This window comes from Perca flavescens, chromosome 16 (genome assembly GCF_004354835.1).
Source record: "Perca flavescens isolate YP-PL-M2 chromosome 16, PFLA_1.0, whole genome shotgun sequence".
In the NCBI taxonomy this organism is placed as follows: Eukaryota; Metazoa; Chordata; class Actinopteri; order Perciformes; family Percidae; genus Perca; species Perca flavescens.
In genome coordinates, this window is record NC_041346.1 from 7881602 (window position 1) to 7897203 (window position 15602).

Genomic DNA, 15602 nt, shown 5'->3' on the forward strand with positions numbered 1-15602 from the left:
CGAGAATTGATTATTTTTTTGTCTCGAGGTTAACCCTAGACAAGACTACAGCCTGCTCCATTAATCCATGTGCCCTCTCAGACCATTCATCGGTCTCTATAGAGCTCATGCCACCTTACTATAACCCCCTATCTAGACACTGGTGTTTAAATCCTTCCCTTCTAAGTGACCCCGCATTTTTAACATACTTGGAATCACAATGGGACCTTTTCATTTCAACAAATGATTCACCTGAGATCTCTGCGTCTACTCTATGGGAAACTGGCAAGGCCTTCCTGAGGGGAGCCATAATTTCCTATACGGCTGCAAAGAGAAAAAGTACACTGGCAAAACAAATAAATAACAATAACAAATTATAGCTCTGGATAGGGACATCAAGACCACCGCCTTATCTATACTTAAGAAATTAGAAGCAACCCGCTCTGCCCTAGACCAACTTTTGTCTCAAAAAGCAGAATCGGACATCTTTTTTGCTAAGCATAGATTATTCGAATCTGGCAATAAACCTGGGAGGCTCCTGGCTCGACTAGCCAGGGGCCAGACAGGGCCTCATGTAATACCATCGCTTAGGGATAGTAAAGGCACAGAGCATTTCGAAACCAAAACCATATGCAAAATTTTGAAGGAGTTTTATCAAGAACTATATTCCTCCGAATGCCAAAACACCTCAGAGCAGAGAAAAAGATTTTTTGATGGAATTCATCTTCCCACCTTAACTGAAGATTGTAGAAATGACTTATGTAGACCAATTACAGCACAAGAAGTTACAGAGACCATTAAATCGCTACAGAGTGGGAAAGCCCCGGGTCCGGATGGATTCGGGCCTGAATTTTATAAAAAGATGATCAAGCTGGTGGTTGGACCCCTGACTAACATGTTTACTAAATCGTTTGAAAGAGGCACGCTTCCACCAACTTTAAATCTGGCCCACATCTCTCGGATTTAAAAAAAAAAGACAAACCTTCTGATTGTTGCAGGTCTTATAGACCAATAAGTTTGCTTGGTGTTGACTGCAAAATATTATCAAAACTCCTGGCTAGAAGACTAGAGGAGATGCTACCTGTCCTAATTAGACCAGACCAGACTGGATTTGTCAAAAATAGATATTCTGTCTCTAATGTTGGAAGGCTCCTAAACATAATACAATTTGCACATAGTACAAAGAAGAGGGTCCTGGCAGTCTCATTAGACGCTGAAAAAAGCATTTGACCGGGTAGAGTGGGAGTACCTTTTCGATGTTCTTGATAAATTTGGGTTGGGCTCGGATTTTATTCAGTGGGTTAAGCTTCTATACAGGTCTCCTGCTGCCCGGGTCATGCTAAATGGTTCGGTGTCTGATATTTTTCCCTTGAGTAGAGGTACACGTCAGGGCTGTCCCCTCTCACCGCTTTTATTTGTACTTGCTATCGAACCACTTGCTGAGACTATTAGGAATCACAATGGGCTGTCCGGTGTAAGTTTAGGAGACATTGAATACAAAATATCGCTTTATGCTGATGACATATTACTGTTTATTACCACACTAGAGTATTCTATACCCATTTTGTTAGCAATTATATGTCAATTTGGTCAAATTTCAGGGTACAAAATTAATTATGACAAGTCAGAGGCCTTGCCACTGGGTGACTTTGGAGACCGTGCAACCCTTGTCAATTTTCCATTTAGATGGTCGAGTGCTGGCTTTGTTTACCTGGGCGTCAGAGTATCAGCTAAGGTTGAAGAATTGTATAAGTTGAATTTTAAGCCAACTTTGACAGCGGTTAAATGTGATCTTGAAAGATGGTTCGATCTCCCTCTGTCATGGATGGGCAGGATCAGCCTGATGAAGATGAACATGCTTCCCAGAATATTATATCCAATGCAAATGCTACCACTTAGGATCACTGGAAGGGCATTTTTAGGTATAGAAAGAGCTCTCTCAAATTTCATATGGCACGGAAAGAGACCTAGATTAAAGATGAAGACTTTACAATTACCCGTTAACAGAGGGGGTCAAGCCCTTCCCAATTTTTTGTATTATAACTGGGCCTGTCATGCATGCATAATATCAGGCTGGCTCAATCATTTTCTCCACCAGGAGGGAACCCCATATATATGACCCTAGAGTCGCTACTCGCTGCGGAGATAATTGCCGTCACTCTCTCACTTCTCCCTCGCTCACTAGCTCCCCACACACACACATACGGCGACTCGACACACACACATCACACATGCACATACCAGCGCACCAGTATAACCATCAGGCCACTTGTATGCTACGGAGAAAGCTCTGCGTGGAGCCTCCGGCAGCAAAAAAACACCACTGGCTAAACTATTTAAAAATGCCGTCTCTCGCTAGCAATGCAGTGATCAGTGACGCTTCTTTCCGACCAATCAGCAGCCTGCAGGGTTTCACGTCACCTTCTCGGCTCGCCTCAGCTCGCTTGGAACCTCGACTGAGCAGGTACTAAAAAAAGTACCTGTTAACAGGTACCAGGTACTTTTTTTCGTAATGGAAAACCAAAAAAGGCGAGTAGAGTCGAGGCGAGGCGAGTAGGTACCATGTAATGGAAAAGCACCATAAGATTTGTGGGTAATTTATTTGAAAACGGTAATTTTATGTCATTTTCACAACTTCAGAATAAATACCAACTACCACACAGCCACTTTTTTGGCTTTCTTCAGGTTAGACATTTGGTACAGTCCAATCTTGTACTTCCAACAGACCAATCAATAGAGAATCCAATTGTTGGCCTCCTCCTTACTTTTAATTCAATCGCTTCCAATAACAGAAAATTTATTTCACTTTTTTATGAAAAACTGTACTCTCTTAATTGTGCCAATGTTAACAAAAACAGGGAGTCATGGGAAAAGGATTTGGAGGTTGATCTTGATACTGATATCTGGTCAGATGCATTAGAATCTGTTAAGAAACTGTTTACGTGTAATAGACTTAGAGAGAGTCAGTACAGGATATTGCATAGATTGCAGCGCACTCCTCATTTTCCAAACAAGATTAACCCCCAAGTCTCTCCCCTCTGTAGGAAGTGTAAGAAAGAAGTAGGGACCTACTATCATTGTATTTGGCATTGTCCCTTAATACTCAGGTATTGGAGGAATATTTCTCAGGAGCTAAGTTCAATTTTTCACAAAACAGTTAAATCAGAACCAGTCTTGTTCCTTCTGAATCTACATCTAGAGCAGCTCTCTCTATCTGCAGGGCAACTATTGTTACTGGGTAAACTCTTACTTTTAGCAAGGCGTTGTGTTAAGGTTAAGGTTTTTCCTCTGGAACGCCTCAGTGCCACACTAAGGGGCAATACCAACTTGTTTTATAATATCTGGCAACCTTTTCTTGATTACCTTCCTGGTGATCTTGCTGGTTTGCTGCAGGATGGGAGACCACATTTTGTCTTCACCAATAAGTCAAACTCTTTTGAAAATTTTTTTTTTGTGTTTTGTTGTAAACAATAATGTAGGTTATGTGATGTGACATGCGGTGTGCAATTTGTGTGTGTGAATGATTTCCCCCTGTTTTGTATGTTGGTAATAGCTGGGCTTGTTGGTTTGTTGTTTGTTTAAAATTAATAAAATATATTGTAAAAAAAAAATAATCTGTACCACATTCATCCATTCACCAGCAGCTGGCACATGGCACAGGACAGGAAGAAAAGAAGGACGAAGAGGATGAGGCAGGGCAGAGGGGCAAGGAGGGACATCTCTCTGGTATCAGATAAGACCTGACGGAGAGAGACGGATAGGGCAGCGATCTGAATAATAAATGCCCTCTGTGAGTAAGAATCCCAGTTTGGATATGTATTTAATATGACGGGACTATCAGGGTACCCATCAGTTATCCCAGGATTCCCCGTGTCTGAGGTCAACACGCTGGAGGACACAACAATGCAATTCTACTATGCTTCAGGAATAATAAACTGCTTCCAGAAAAGGTCACCAATGGAGACAACTGTACAGCCGTATTTAAAAAAAGGAAAAGGCTAAGGCTGACCTACATGAAAGCTTACAAGCATTTCTCATTATTGCTACTCCATGTTTCACCGAAGCTGCTTTCATAAGTTATTTATCGGACCTTAACGATCAGAGGAATCCATAAATATGTGATTGTATACATGAGACATCTACATTTTTCTCCTTAAATCAACTCTGTACTGAACGGGTGCTGAACATCTTAACTACTGTAGACAAACCATTATTGTTGTTTTCATATTGGGATTATTACAAATTTCTGGAAGAATTATCTCAAGTGTTCCCCTTATTCTTTTGCTTGAAGATGTGACTTTTGTTTTTGTTCAAATTGTTTTTGTGAGGAAATCTTGAAAGAACTGCTAATGAAATTTGATTCTTAACATGCTTTATAAGTGAATACTGGATCCTTTTGAATTTTCATTCTTGCTTTCATCTCATGACTTCACTTTATCGACTTGTTTACAATTGATTTGATTGCATTCCTGCGAGGTGGTTTCTTGTAACCTTAGTAAACTAATGATAAACTGTCAATTACTGCAGCTCTGATGTGGTTGTCATCTTACATGTGTAGATATATAAATTCTAGACTTTGAAAAAGTGGACAGAGAGAAGACGCGTAGGTTCAAAAGGTTAATGTGGATCCTGTAATCTGAGCACAAACCACAACTGCCAAGGAGGGAACATGAAGGGACGCAGCAGGAGCGAGGGTGGACTCCCAGGGTGGCTAATGTACCTCTCTGCCTGGAGTTTAGGACTGGACGGCAATGATTGGGTGACACACGGGGGGGGGGGGTCACAGATGGCACTGGCAGCAGGGCAATGAAACGTCCAGGCCTGTAGAGCTGTGAGCTTCCATCTGTCAGGCTGCAGTGAAAGCCGCAGGGTGGGGGATTTACTAGCCCATTAACTTACTGATCTTATACTGGCCGAGTCAGACAAGCACACTCTGACAACAACAAACGTGTGCTATACATCTCAACCCAAGGACTGATTACATCTATTCACTAGCCTATAACTTTCTCCATGTTATGCCTAAAATCAGGCCTTAAATGACTATGTGAAGCAAATAATATTTTTGACAGCATTTCGGATGCAGCCAAATATTTTCATTATCTGTGTACATGTCATTTATTTTATTAACAAATGATATAGAACCACGTAGTCTATTAAAATGTCACAAAGCTCTAGGCAATGCCAATAATGTGTTGATATGTTGGGTCTGACTAGACCAGACAGTTCATTTTACTTACCCCCAACAATCAAATAAGATCAGAAAACAGAGAACCGGTTCCAAATTGTTCGAGCCACCTGAATTGTATGCCTACAAGCTTATAAATTCCTTGTATCGATCGATCATTGAAATGCAAGGGTAGTTTTATTTCTAACATTATTTTATCAACAGACATTTACATCGATAGTCTGGCGTTATAATTTATTTGCCTCGGGTGTACTGTGGAGTGTGTAAGACTGCTTTTAATGGCAGGCTAGCAGATACGGTTGACTGGCGCTAGCCTAGCACCAGCGAACTCTGCAACTAGAAGGACTGGATGAAAAGTGTTGAAAACTGTCTCCACTGATAAATAACACACTGGGTAACTTGGAAATGAGGTCCTATGTCCAAAATTCTGAACCAACCATTAAAACAATTGTCGATTCAGTTTACATATTTCAAGCAAATAAGGCAAACATTATTCTTTTTTGAATTATGCAAGTTTACAAAACAAGCAATTTTTCAAGACATCACCACGGGCTCTGGGAAACTGTGACAGGCATTTTTCTATTTCCTGACATTTAATGGACCCATACTGTACCATTGATCTAGAAAATGCCTGGCAGATTGGCCGATAATGAAAATAATCATTAGCTGCCACTGTCTTCACTTTAGAGGATTCGCCTTATCTTTCTATTCCTGACAGCATGATTCATCCTCGCACACACACACACACACACACACACACACACACACACACACACACACACACACACACACACACACACACGGTAGTCGAATTACTTACATTGTGTTTACATGTAGACTAGGCCGTTGCACCAGAGGGAGAAGATTAATCCATGAACAAGTGCCAAATTGGCAAGTGCTTTTATTTTGAAGGCTCACTGGCTTCTTAAATCCCCCCACGGCCTTGAACGATTGTATTATGTTAAAAGTGGCAAAAGCCTTCTTTTTGGGATTGGTGCTTATCATCAGTTAGCCCTGCGCCCCCGCATTTCAAAGAGCCGAAGTGCCCAATTCATAAATGATCATGTTGTTATTCTGGATAAGAAGCACGTACAGTATATCCTGGGAATCAAATTCACAGGGTCTATCACTGCATCTCTATAATGCCTCAAACGCCTGCCATCTGTTCGGGGGGTGGAAGTGCAGCAAACTGTCACCTGTCTAAATGCCCCTTTCCCTCCTGACGGTCCAGATTAAATCTCTGCAGGTGTCGAATCCGCCATCAGAAAACGACCTGAACACATTCTCATTCCGGCTTCCCCCGCCCCACACTAAACCCGGCTTCCCGTCATCGGCTGCTGGACATGACATCTATTCATTTACCTGCATGTCAGAGGAGGAGAGGCCCGGGTCCGGCTGCTGCAGTACACATCGCCACTGTTCTCGTGCCCGCTCGCTCGGCTTGTCCCTCCCGACAATTTGTACGGATTAAAGCGGAGAGCTCAGCCCCTCCTTCTGCACCGTGACATCAGAGCGGATTAGCGATGCACAGAACGCCTTTATACAAACACTGCTGACGCTGGTGGTGTTCTTTACGGCCATGAGTGTAGCCTCATCCCAGCTAACTCCATCAGCAACAGCCTGCAAAGTGCTGCTGTGCCTCTGCCCGCCTGCTGCAACACCACCGTTAGCGGAGTATTCCCACGGTCGGTCGGTGGCGTCGCTGTTATCTGCCTGCGGATCTTCCTGGTCTTATCACATGTTCCTGAATTACTGAAACACCTGAAAGAGCCGAACAATTAGAAAAACTGGTATCCCGCCAGCTCTAGTTTATGCACAAGCAGCGTTTTCACATGTATAACGTTAGCTAAACAAAAACATTGTTAACGTCCACTGGCATTGAGCACATTCTTAACAACAACTATTAAGCCCCGACAAGCTAACACCTGCTAAAGTGTAGTCAGGCATTGCCAGACTTTCCTCGATGGCGCCGCAGAGGAGGAAAGTTAGACAATAATATTTTATTTTAAACATTTACAAAAGGTCGTTTAATAACACTTGCCTCCGTTTTGAGAACATTGCCTGCTTCCTCAAAGACTCTCCAGCTCAAACAACAAATATTCCACTGGCTATGAACTTGAAAAGAAAAGAGGCAAAATCGGTCCTGCTGAATATTGCCGCCGGAAGTGACATATATCCTCGTCCTTTCCATTCATGGAAAAAGTAATTCAACACTGATTTGACATTAAGTTTCTTAAGCTAATAAAAAATAAATGTTTACACATGTAATTTATCATGTTCAATAAGTATTTTGAGAGAGTGAGGTTACTATGCCTTTTGCTTTTTTATTTTACCATTTTTTTATTGACATTTTATGTCTTAGGCTACTTTATAATATTTATAACTTAGGCCTTACAGAGTGCATTTGATCTAACTGGAACAATTGAATATTCAAATTAACACTTGTGCTTTTCCTAGTGTGACATTTCAAAATGTCTGCCTATGGATTCTGGCACCCTTGATTCGTATGTGATACACATTCCAATAGTTTGGGGAAAAATAGCCTGTAAACACTTGAAACGATAAAATGATTTAAAATTAGATGAATATAAATAAATTAACCTGTAATAGCAGGTTACGTCTTTGTTCGGCTGAACAAAAGAGTTGCAACTTGGGATACAACATTTTTTATTCAGCAGCAGGTGGAATATTTTTCCTTCAGGCTGGATGGAGGAGTCATTGAAAAATATGTGATAGAAGTAGCATAGCATTTCATTGAGTTGTCCAGATAGCTATTAGATTTACAGTTGACAAGATGCATGTGTCAGTTGAATAACTGACACATGCATTTTGGGGTTTTACTGAAAAAACTATTTTCAGGGAACTCAGTTTTGCAGAATCACATAGCAGCCTCATAGCAGTGTTCAGGAAAAATAAAAATCTGCAGGATCACTTAGTTACAGCTAAACTCAAAACACTTAATAACCCTAGACCGAGAGGGCATGGAGAATTTCTCCAGCCCCATGGTTGCGAAATCAATATAATAACTATGTTTTCAAATCTCTATGTCATGGCAATCCAAAGTCCACTAATTGTGTGTATCTAATCAGATGTAAACACTGTGGTCTTCCCTATGTGGGTGAAACTGCTAACACTATTTTAACCAGAAAACATTAATTAACAGGTTGGAGCAGTTTCAATAAAATAAGATTTTCTAATTTGAAATGCAAATGTATGTGGGAAGGTTCTACTCTTCCTTGTAAAAATCATATAAAATTGTTTCATTCCAGGCCTGTTGGTCTTGTTATTAGGCAGAGATGTCTGATAAATCTGAAGCAGGGGCGCGGTGTTTGCGGGTCTTCTGGCATGATAATCCGGACACGTTTCAGTGCCACTCAATGCCTGGTAGAGCAGATCAATAGGGCCCCGGTCACACATTCTCAAGTCACATGCGGCTTTCCACCGGAGCAGCCGTTACCGTGACAACAATATGTGACAGAGGATGGTGATAGTGGAGTAGTAACCATAGCATCCAATCTGTGATTGCTATCATTGCAGCCACACATATTGAATCCCACACAAACAGCTTGCACACTTGTGTACAATAGATTACAGTCTGGGAACTTTTGGCTGAATGTGACACATTTTAAGTCCTGAGCCAATGAGTGCAACGTGCAGAATCAGGTCATCAGAATGTATCTGAGGTCATGTCTATAGCCTATATTATATGCCAATGAACTAGTCCAATTCACTGCTGGTCTATTTCCAGAGAAGACATCAATAATTTGTGGCCCTCTGTGCATACATGGAGCAGGGTATACTGTGCGTGTCTTGTCTTTAGTTGTGAGCACAGACTGAACCCATTACTGGAATTAATGCACATTAATGATTCATCGCAGGCCATTACAGAGATATTTCTTATCACGCAGAAAACCCCTGGCCTATCAAAATGCACACTCCAGGTTCCAATGTGTTCATGAGATAGCCAAGCTTTGTTTTCAGTCTGACTGCAGGTGGCACTCTTCAGCAGGATTGCTGGTATAAAGCCTGACATCTGACATCCCGGTCCCTTCCCTTCCACTATCTATTTTGCAAGGGCAACGTTGCTGCACCCAGGGGTTAGTGCCGCCCAGGACGGTTGTGATTGGTTTAAAGAAATGCATACAAGACGATAACCCAGCGTTGTTGTAAGACTATTACACATGTAACACCTTTATTTATGTAGGGAAGTTCCACTATGAGCAATGTTTTATATATTTTTTTAGGAACACCCTGTTCACATTCACACAGTTCCACACCTGGAAGCTGTCCAGTACAACAAATAGTCTTAACTTTTGTCCACTGAGCATGGCCACTGGATCAGTTGGGGGTTAAGGGCATTGTTCATGGGCACATGAGCCCTGAGGGTAATGAAAATTGCTCTTGGTGAAGGCCACCCTGATACAATCGCAGTATTGCAGAGTTATATATGCATAATATGCAATATGCAAAATAAAGCTGTATAACAATAATTTGCCTAACACATGTATAAGCAAGGTATAAAGATACAGAACACAATAAAACAGGATTGTTGAACTCAAAATGTTAACTGTAGTTAATAAGAAAGCAAAGTATGTCAGGATGCTATTCATTGACTCTCATATTGACATAGTACATGTGGTAACTGGATGATTTCAGCTTGTACAAATATGATAAAGTGTACATTTTCCTCTTTTTTTCCTGTTATAATGCAGCCACATGAAGATAGTAAATGGTTACAAAAGGACTTTTTTTTTAATATAATTCAGAAAATTACAAGTATTGTAAATGTGTTTGTTATTTTAACTTTGTTGTACAATTTATAATTACAGGGCAGAGCCAGTAATGTGAATGTCTGTCTGCCCTGCTTGTTTTGATTGACAAAGACAAAGAAAAAAAAAGGTCATCTGGGAAATAAAAACCACTCGAGATAAATAAATAAAAAAAGCAGGATGAAGTAATGTTTCATAATACTGAGCTGAGTTATACAAATGTATTTGATTATTTGACAATTTCGTGGTTATATTACATATTTTCACTGTGTGTTGTTAATGTATTTAATATGGAACATTGTGGGTCTCCATAGTAAATGACTTATAAGTGATTATTGTTCCGAATATTTTTATGAAGCTTAAATTTAAAAATGAAGTTACAAAATTACAGTGCTTCTTTTTTTACAGTATACAAACAAGAAAAGGAAGGTAAATAAAAAATAAAATCGCTAAACCCTAATCCCTACCCGCAATAACCCACCCCGGACTGCGATCAGGATACTGCTTGTCCTGTAAGATAAGATTCCAAAGGTTCCCAAATTTTCTCAAAGTCTTTTAGTTGGTCCTTAAAGATGAACCGGATCCTCTCAAGGTGGAGTGTGTCCATCATCTACATGAGCCATATCTTCAGTGTTGGTCCCTCTTTCTTTTTCCAGAATAATAGGATACACTTCTTTGCAGTGAGAATTCCATATGCCAAGAAGCGCTGTTGTGCCAGTGTCAGTGGATATCCCTAAGATTACTAAAACTGGATCTGGAACAATTTTAATATTTAACATCTTAGACATGAAACTACAGACATCACTCCAGTAACCTTGTATTTTGCAACAAAGAATAACTATGAAGTAAATCACCAAGTGTCACATTTTTCACACAGAGGAGAGAGTTCAGGGAAGATCCTATGAAGTCTTTCTTTGGAATAATGTAGCCTATGTAGGATTTTAAGCTGTATTAGACAATGACGTGCGTTTGTGGATAAACTCTTGCCCCATTTTGTATGTTTGTACACAACTCCTTTTCCCAATCCTTTAACAGTGGCAGTAGTTGGGCGGCTTATCTCTTGCTACTTATCATATGAACAGGATATATTGTGATCTGACCTCCCTAAGTCACCTAGGCAGTCATCCAACTTATCTGGCCCTGTGTTCTCAAACTGAGGAAGATGTGTTCTTACATAATTTCTTACTTGAAAGAATCTGAATAAATGGTGTTTGGGTAAACCATATTTTAGTTGTAGCTGATTAAAAGATGCAAATGATCGTCCTATATATATATATATATATATATATATACTTATAAGTGATTATTATTATAAACTGTTACTCGTGCTCTGAAAAGATGGAGTAAACGCTCAGCATCTGACACAGATTTCGTCCTGCAAAAACAGATTTATTCAAAGAGAAATCTCAGTTGCGAATATGACAACGACAAATGAGTCTGTTCACTCCAACCCCTGAAAACAGAGCAGGTCCAAATCAAGCTTTACATACAGCTCAAACACTTTCACGTAGAAAGCGGCTTGAGCCGAGGCGGTGGTCTTTGGTGTTCCCAGAGGAAGGGTGGAGGGCCAGAGGGGCTGTAACCTGCTGAGCCCTCTGGCAGCTAATCACATACTGAGGATAACATGTCATGAACAATAACTTAAGCATGCACTGCACATGACACATTCTGGCATGCTTCAGTTATTTATTGAAGCTCTTTCTTGTTGTTTACACAGGCGACCAGGAAATCAAACAGATGAGTGATGGAAACTCAAACCATGTTGAAATCTAAAATTGTCTTGGAACTGAATAAATGCATAAATCCATGGGCGCAATCCTTTGAACACAAACAAGACTATTCACTATCTTCTCTCTGTTCACTGTGCTTGACAAAAAAACATTTGCATTGTTTGCATTTACACATGAGAATGATCATTTTATGAGTCATCTTCTCTCACTTATCTCATCACTCGGATCCTCAGTGTTTCCTGAAGAAAGAAAACAAACGGCTGTAGTGAGGTTTTCCGGACTTAACCAACCAGGGGACAATTCATCTCCCCGTCTGAAAGTGTTTATGACACCAACACCTTTTTGATAACTAAAAGGTGAAAGGAAGGTATGATGGACCGTGTACAAGACGACTGTAAAAAGGGAGAGAAGGACGCATATAAAGCTGGTCTGACAGATGGATCCCAAATGTGGATGAAAGGGCTCCCTCTAAAAAACATTACGACAAAGCCCGGTCTCACGTAAGCAGCATGCTACATTCTTTTCTCCTCTACCTCCCTTTTGCAAAGACACAGGATTCCATTTAAAAAAAATAAAAATCTATCTCCTCTCCGTGAACCATCACCTTATCGTGGTGGAGAGGTTTGTGTGTCTCTGTGAACCTGAGGGCTGTGTTGTCTGGAGCTTTGTGCTCCTGGTAGGGTCTCCCAAGGCAAAGTGGTCTCAGGTGAGGGGCCAGACAAAGAATGGTTCAAAAACCCAAATGCAAAAGCTAAGCAGAGATGGAGTGACCCTGCCCAGAGGAAGCCCGGGGGCCCCGTCTGGAGCCAGGCCCAGACGGCGGGCTCGTCGGGCGAAGCGCCTGGTGGCGGGTTTGCCACGGAGCCCGGCCGGGCACAGCCCGAACAAGCTACGTGGCAACTCCCTCTCCATCCCATGGGCCCACCACCTGTGGGAGGAACCGTTGGGGTCGGGTGCGATGCCACATGGGTGGCAGTGAAGGTCAGGGGCCTCGACGGACCAGACCCGGGCGGCAGACGCTGGCTCTGGGGACGTGGGAACGTCACCTCTCTGTGGGGAAGGAGCCGGAACTGGTGCGGGAGGTGGGCGCTACCGGTTAGATCTGGTGGGGCTTACCTCACGCACAGTCTTGGTTCTGGAACCATACTCCTGGATAGGGGTGGACTCTTTTCTTCTCCGGAGTTGCCCAGGGTGTGAGGCCCGGGCGGGTGTGGGGATACTCACAAGCCCCGGCTGAGCGCCGCTGTGTTGGAGTTTACCCGGTGGACGAGAGGGTCGCCTCCCTACGCCTGCGGGTTGTGGGGGGGAAAACTCTGACTGTTGTTTGTGCATATGCACCAAACAGGAGTTCGGAGTATTCGGCCTTCTTGGAGACCTTGACTGGAGTCCTGCATGGGGCTCCAGTGGGGGGACTCCATTGTTCTGCTGGGGGACTTCAACGCACACACGTGGGCAATGATGGAGACACCTGAGAGGCGTGATTGGGAGGAACGGCCTCCTGATCTAAACCAGAGTGGGTGTTTGTTGTTGGACTTCTGTGCTAGTCATGGATTGTCTATAACGAACACCATGTTCGAACATAGGGATGCTCATAAGTGTACCTGGTACCAGAGCACCCTAGGCCGAAGGTCAATGATCGATTTCATAATCGTTTCATCTGATCTGAGGCCGTATGTTTTGGACACTCGGGTGAAGAGAGGGGCAGAGCTGTCAACCGATCACCATCTGGTGATGAGTTGGGTCAGAGGGTGGGGGAAGACTCTGGACAGACCTGGTAAGCCCAAACGTGTAGTGCGGGTAAATTGGGAACGTCTGGAGGAGGCCCCTGTCCAACAGACTTTCAACTCACACCTCCGGGCGGAGCTTTTTCGTGCATCCCTGTGGAGGCTGGGGGCATTGAACCCGAGTGGACAATGTTCAAAGTTTCCATTGCTGAAGCTGCGGCGAGGAGCTGTGGTCTTAGGGTCTTAGGTGCCTCAAGGGGCGGTAACCCACGAACACCGTGGTGGACACCGGTGGTCAGGGAAGCCGTCCGACTGAAGAAGGAGTCTTTCCGGGATATGTTATCCCGGAGGACTCCGGAGGCAGTTGCAGGGTACCGAAGGGCCCGAAGGGCTGCAGCCTCTGCCGTGAAAGAGGCAAAGCAGCGGGTGTGGGAGAAGTTTGGAGAAGACATGGAGAAGGACTTTCGGTCGGCACCAAAGTGCTTCTGGAAAACTGTTCGCCACCTCAGGAGGGGGGGCGGGGAACCATCCAAGCTGTGTACAGTAAGGATGGGACACTGTTGACCTCAACTGAGGAGGTAATAGGGCGGTGGAAGGAGCACTTTGAGGAACTCCTGAATCCGACTAATACGCCCTCTATGTTAGAGGCAGAGCTGGAGGATAATGGGGGATTGTCGCCGATTTCCCAGGCGGAAGTCACTGATGTAGTCAAACAACTACACAGTGGCAAAGCCCCGGGATTGATGAGATCCGTCCAGAAATGCTCAAGGCTCTGGGTGTGGAGGGGCTGTCCTGGTTGACACGCCTTTTCAACATTGCGTGGAAGTCTGGGACGGTGCCAAAGGAGTGGCAGACTGGGGTGGTGGTTCCCCTTTAGAAAAAGGGGGACCAGAGGGTGTGTGCCAATTATAGGGGTATCACACTTCTCAGCCTCCCTGGTAAAGTCTACTCCAAGGTGCTGGAAAGGAGGGTTCGGCCGATAGTCGAACCTCGGGTTGAGGAGGAACAATGCGGATTCCGTCCTGGTCGTGGAACAACGGACCAGCTCTTCTCTCGCAAGGATCCTGGAGGGAGCCTGGGAGTATGCCCAACCGGTCTACATGTGTTTTGTGGATTTGGAGAAGGCGTATGACCGGGTCCCCCGGGAGATACTGTGGGAGGTGCTGCGGGAGTATGGGGTGAGGGGGTCTCTTCTCAGGGCCATCCAATCTCTGTACAACCAAAGCGAGAGCTGTGTCCGGGTTCTCGGTAGTAAGTCGGACTCGTTTCAGGTGAGGGTTGGCCTCCGCCAGGGCTGCGCTTTGTCACCAATCCTGTTTGTAGTATTTATGGATAGGATATCGAGGCGTAGTCGGGGTGGGGAGGGGTTGCAGTTTGGTGGGCTGGGGATCTCATCGCTGCTCTTTGCAGATGATGTGGTCCTGATGGCATCATCGGCCTGCGACCTTCAGCACTCACTGGATCGGTTCGCAACCGAGTGTGAAGCGGTTGGGATGAGGATCAGCACCTCTAAATCTGAGGCCATGGTTCTCAGCAGGAAACCGATGGAATGCCTTCTCCAGGTAGGGAATGAGTCCTTACCCCAAGTGAAGGAGTTCAAGTACCTTGGGGTTGTGTTCGCGAGTGAGGGGACAATGGAGCGGGAGATTGGTCGGAGAATCGGGCGCAGCGGGTGCGGTATTGCATTCAATCTATCGCACCGTTGTGGAAAAAAGAGAGCTTAGCCAGAAGGCAAAGCTCTCGATCTACCGGTCAGTTTTCGTTCCTACCCTCACCTATGGTCATGAAGGCTGGGTCATGACCGAAAGAACGAGATCCAGGGTACAAGCGGCTGAAATGGGTTTCCTCAGGAGGGTGGCTGGCGTCTCCCTTAGAGATAGGGTGAGAATCCGTGTGAGTCATCCGTGTGGAGCTCGGAGTAGAGCCGCTGCTCCTTTGCGTCGAAAGGAGCCAGTTGAGGTGGTTCGGGCATCTGGTAAGGATGCCCCCTGGGCGCCTCCCTAGGGAGGTGTTCCAGGCACGTCCAGCTGGGAGGAGGCCTCGGGGAAGACCCAGGACTAGGTGGAGGGATTATATCTCCAACCTGGCCTGGGAACGCCTCGGGATCCCCCAGTCGGAGCTGGTTAATGTTGCTCGGGAAAGGGAAGTTTGGGGTCCCCTGCTGGAACTGCTCCCCCCGCGACCCGACACCGGATAAGCGGACGAAGATGGATGG

General features: G+C 44.2%; 1 protein-coding gene across 5 annotated transcripts in view; it reads right to left on the reverse strand.

The window, feature by feature from the left end:
• LOC114571541 (amyloid-beta A4 precursor protein-binding family A member 1) overlaps window positions 1-6913 on the reverse strand; it is a 32925-nt gene extending 26012 nt beyond the window's left edge. For 4 of the 5 annotated variants that reach the window (XM_028602537.1, XM_028602538.1, XM_028602539.1 and 1 more), the window contains exon 1: window positions 6527-6913. The gene's annotated coding sequence lies outside the window, so the exon portion shown is untranslated. Of the gene's footprint in view, window positions 1-5984; window positions 6002-6526 lie in introns of those variants that run through there. The other variant, XM_028602535.1, reaches the window with a different exon arrangement.
• Window positions 6914-15602: the final 8689 nt, after the last annotated feature.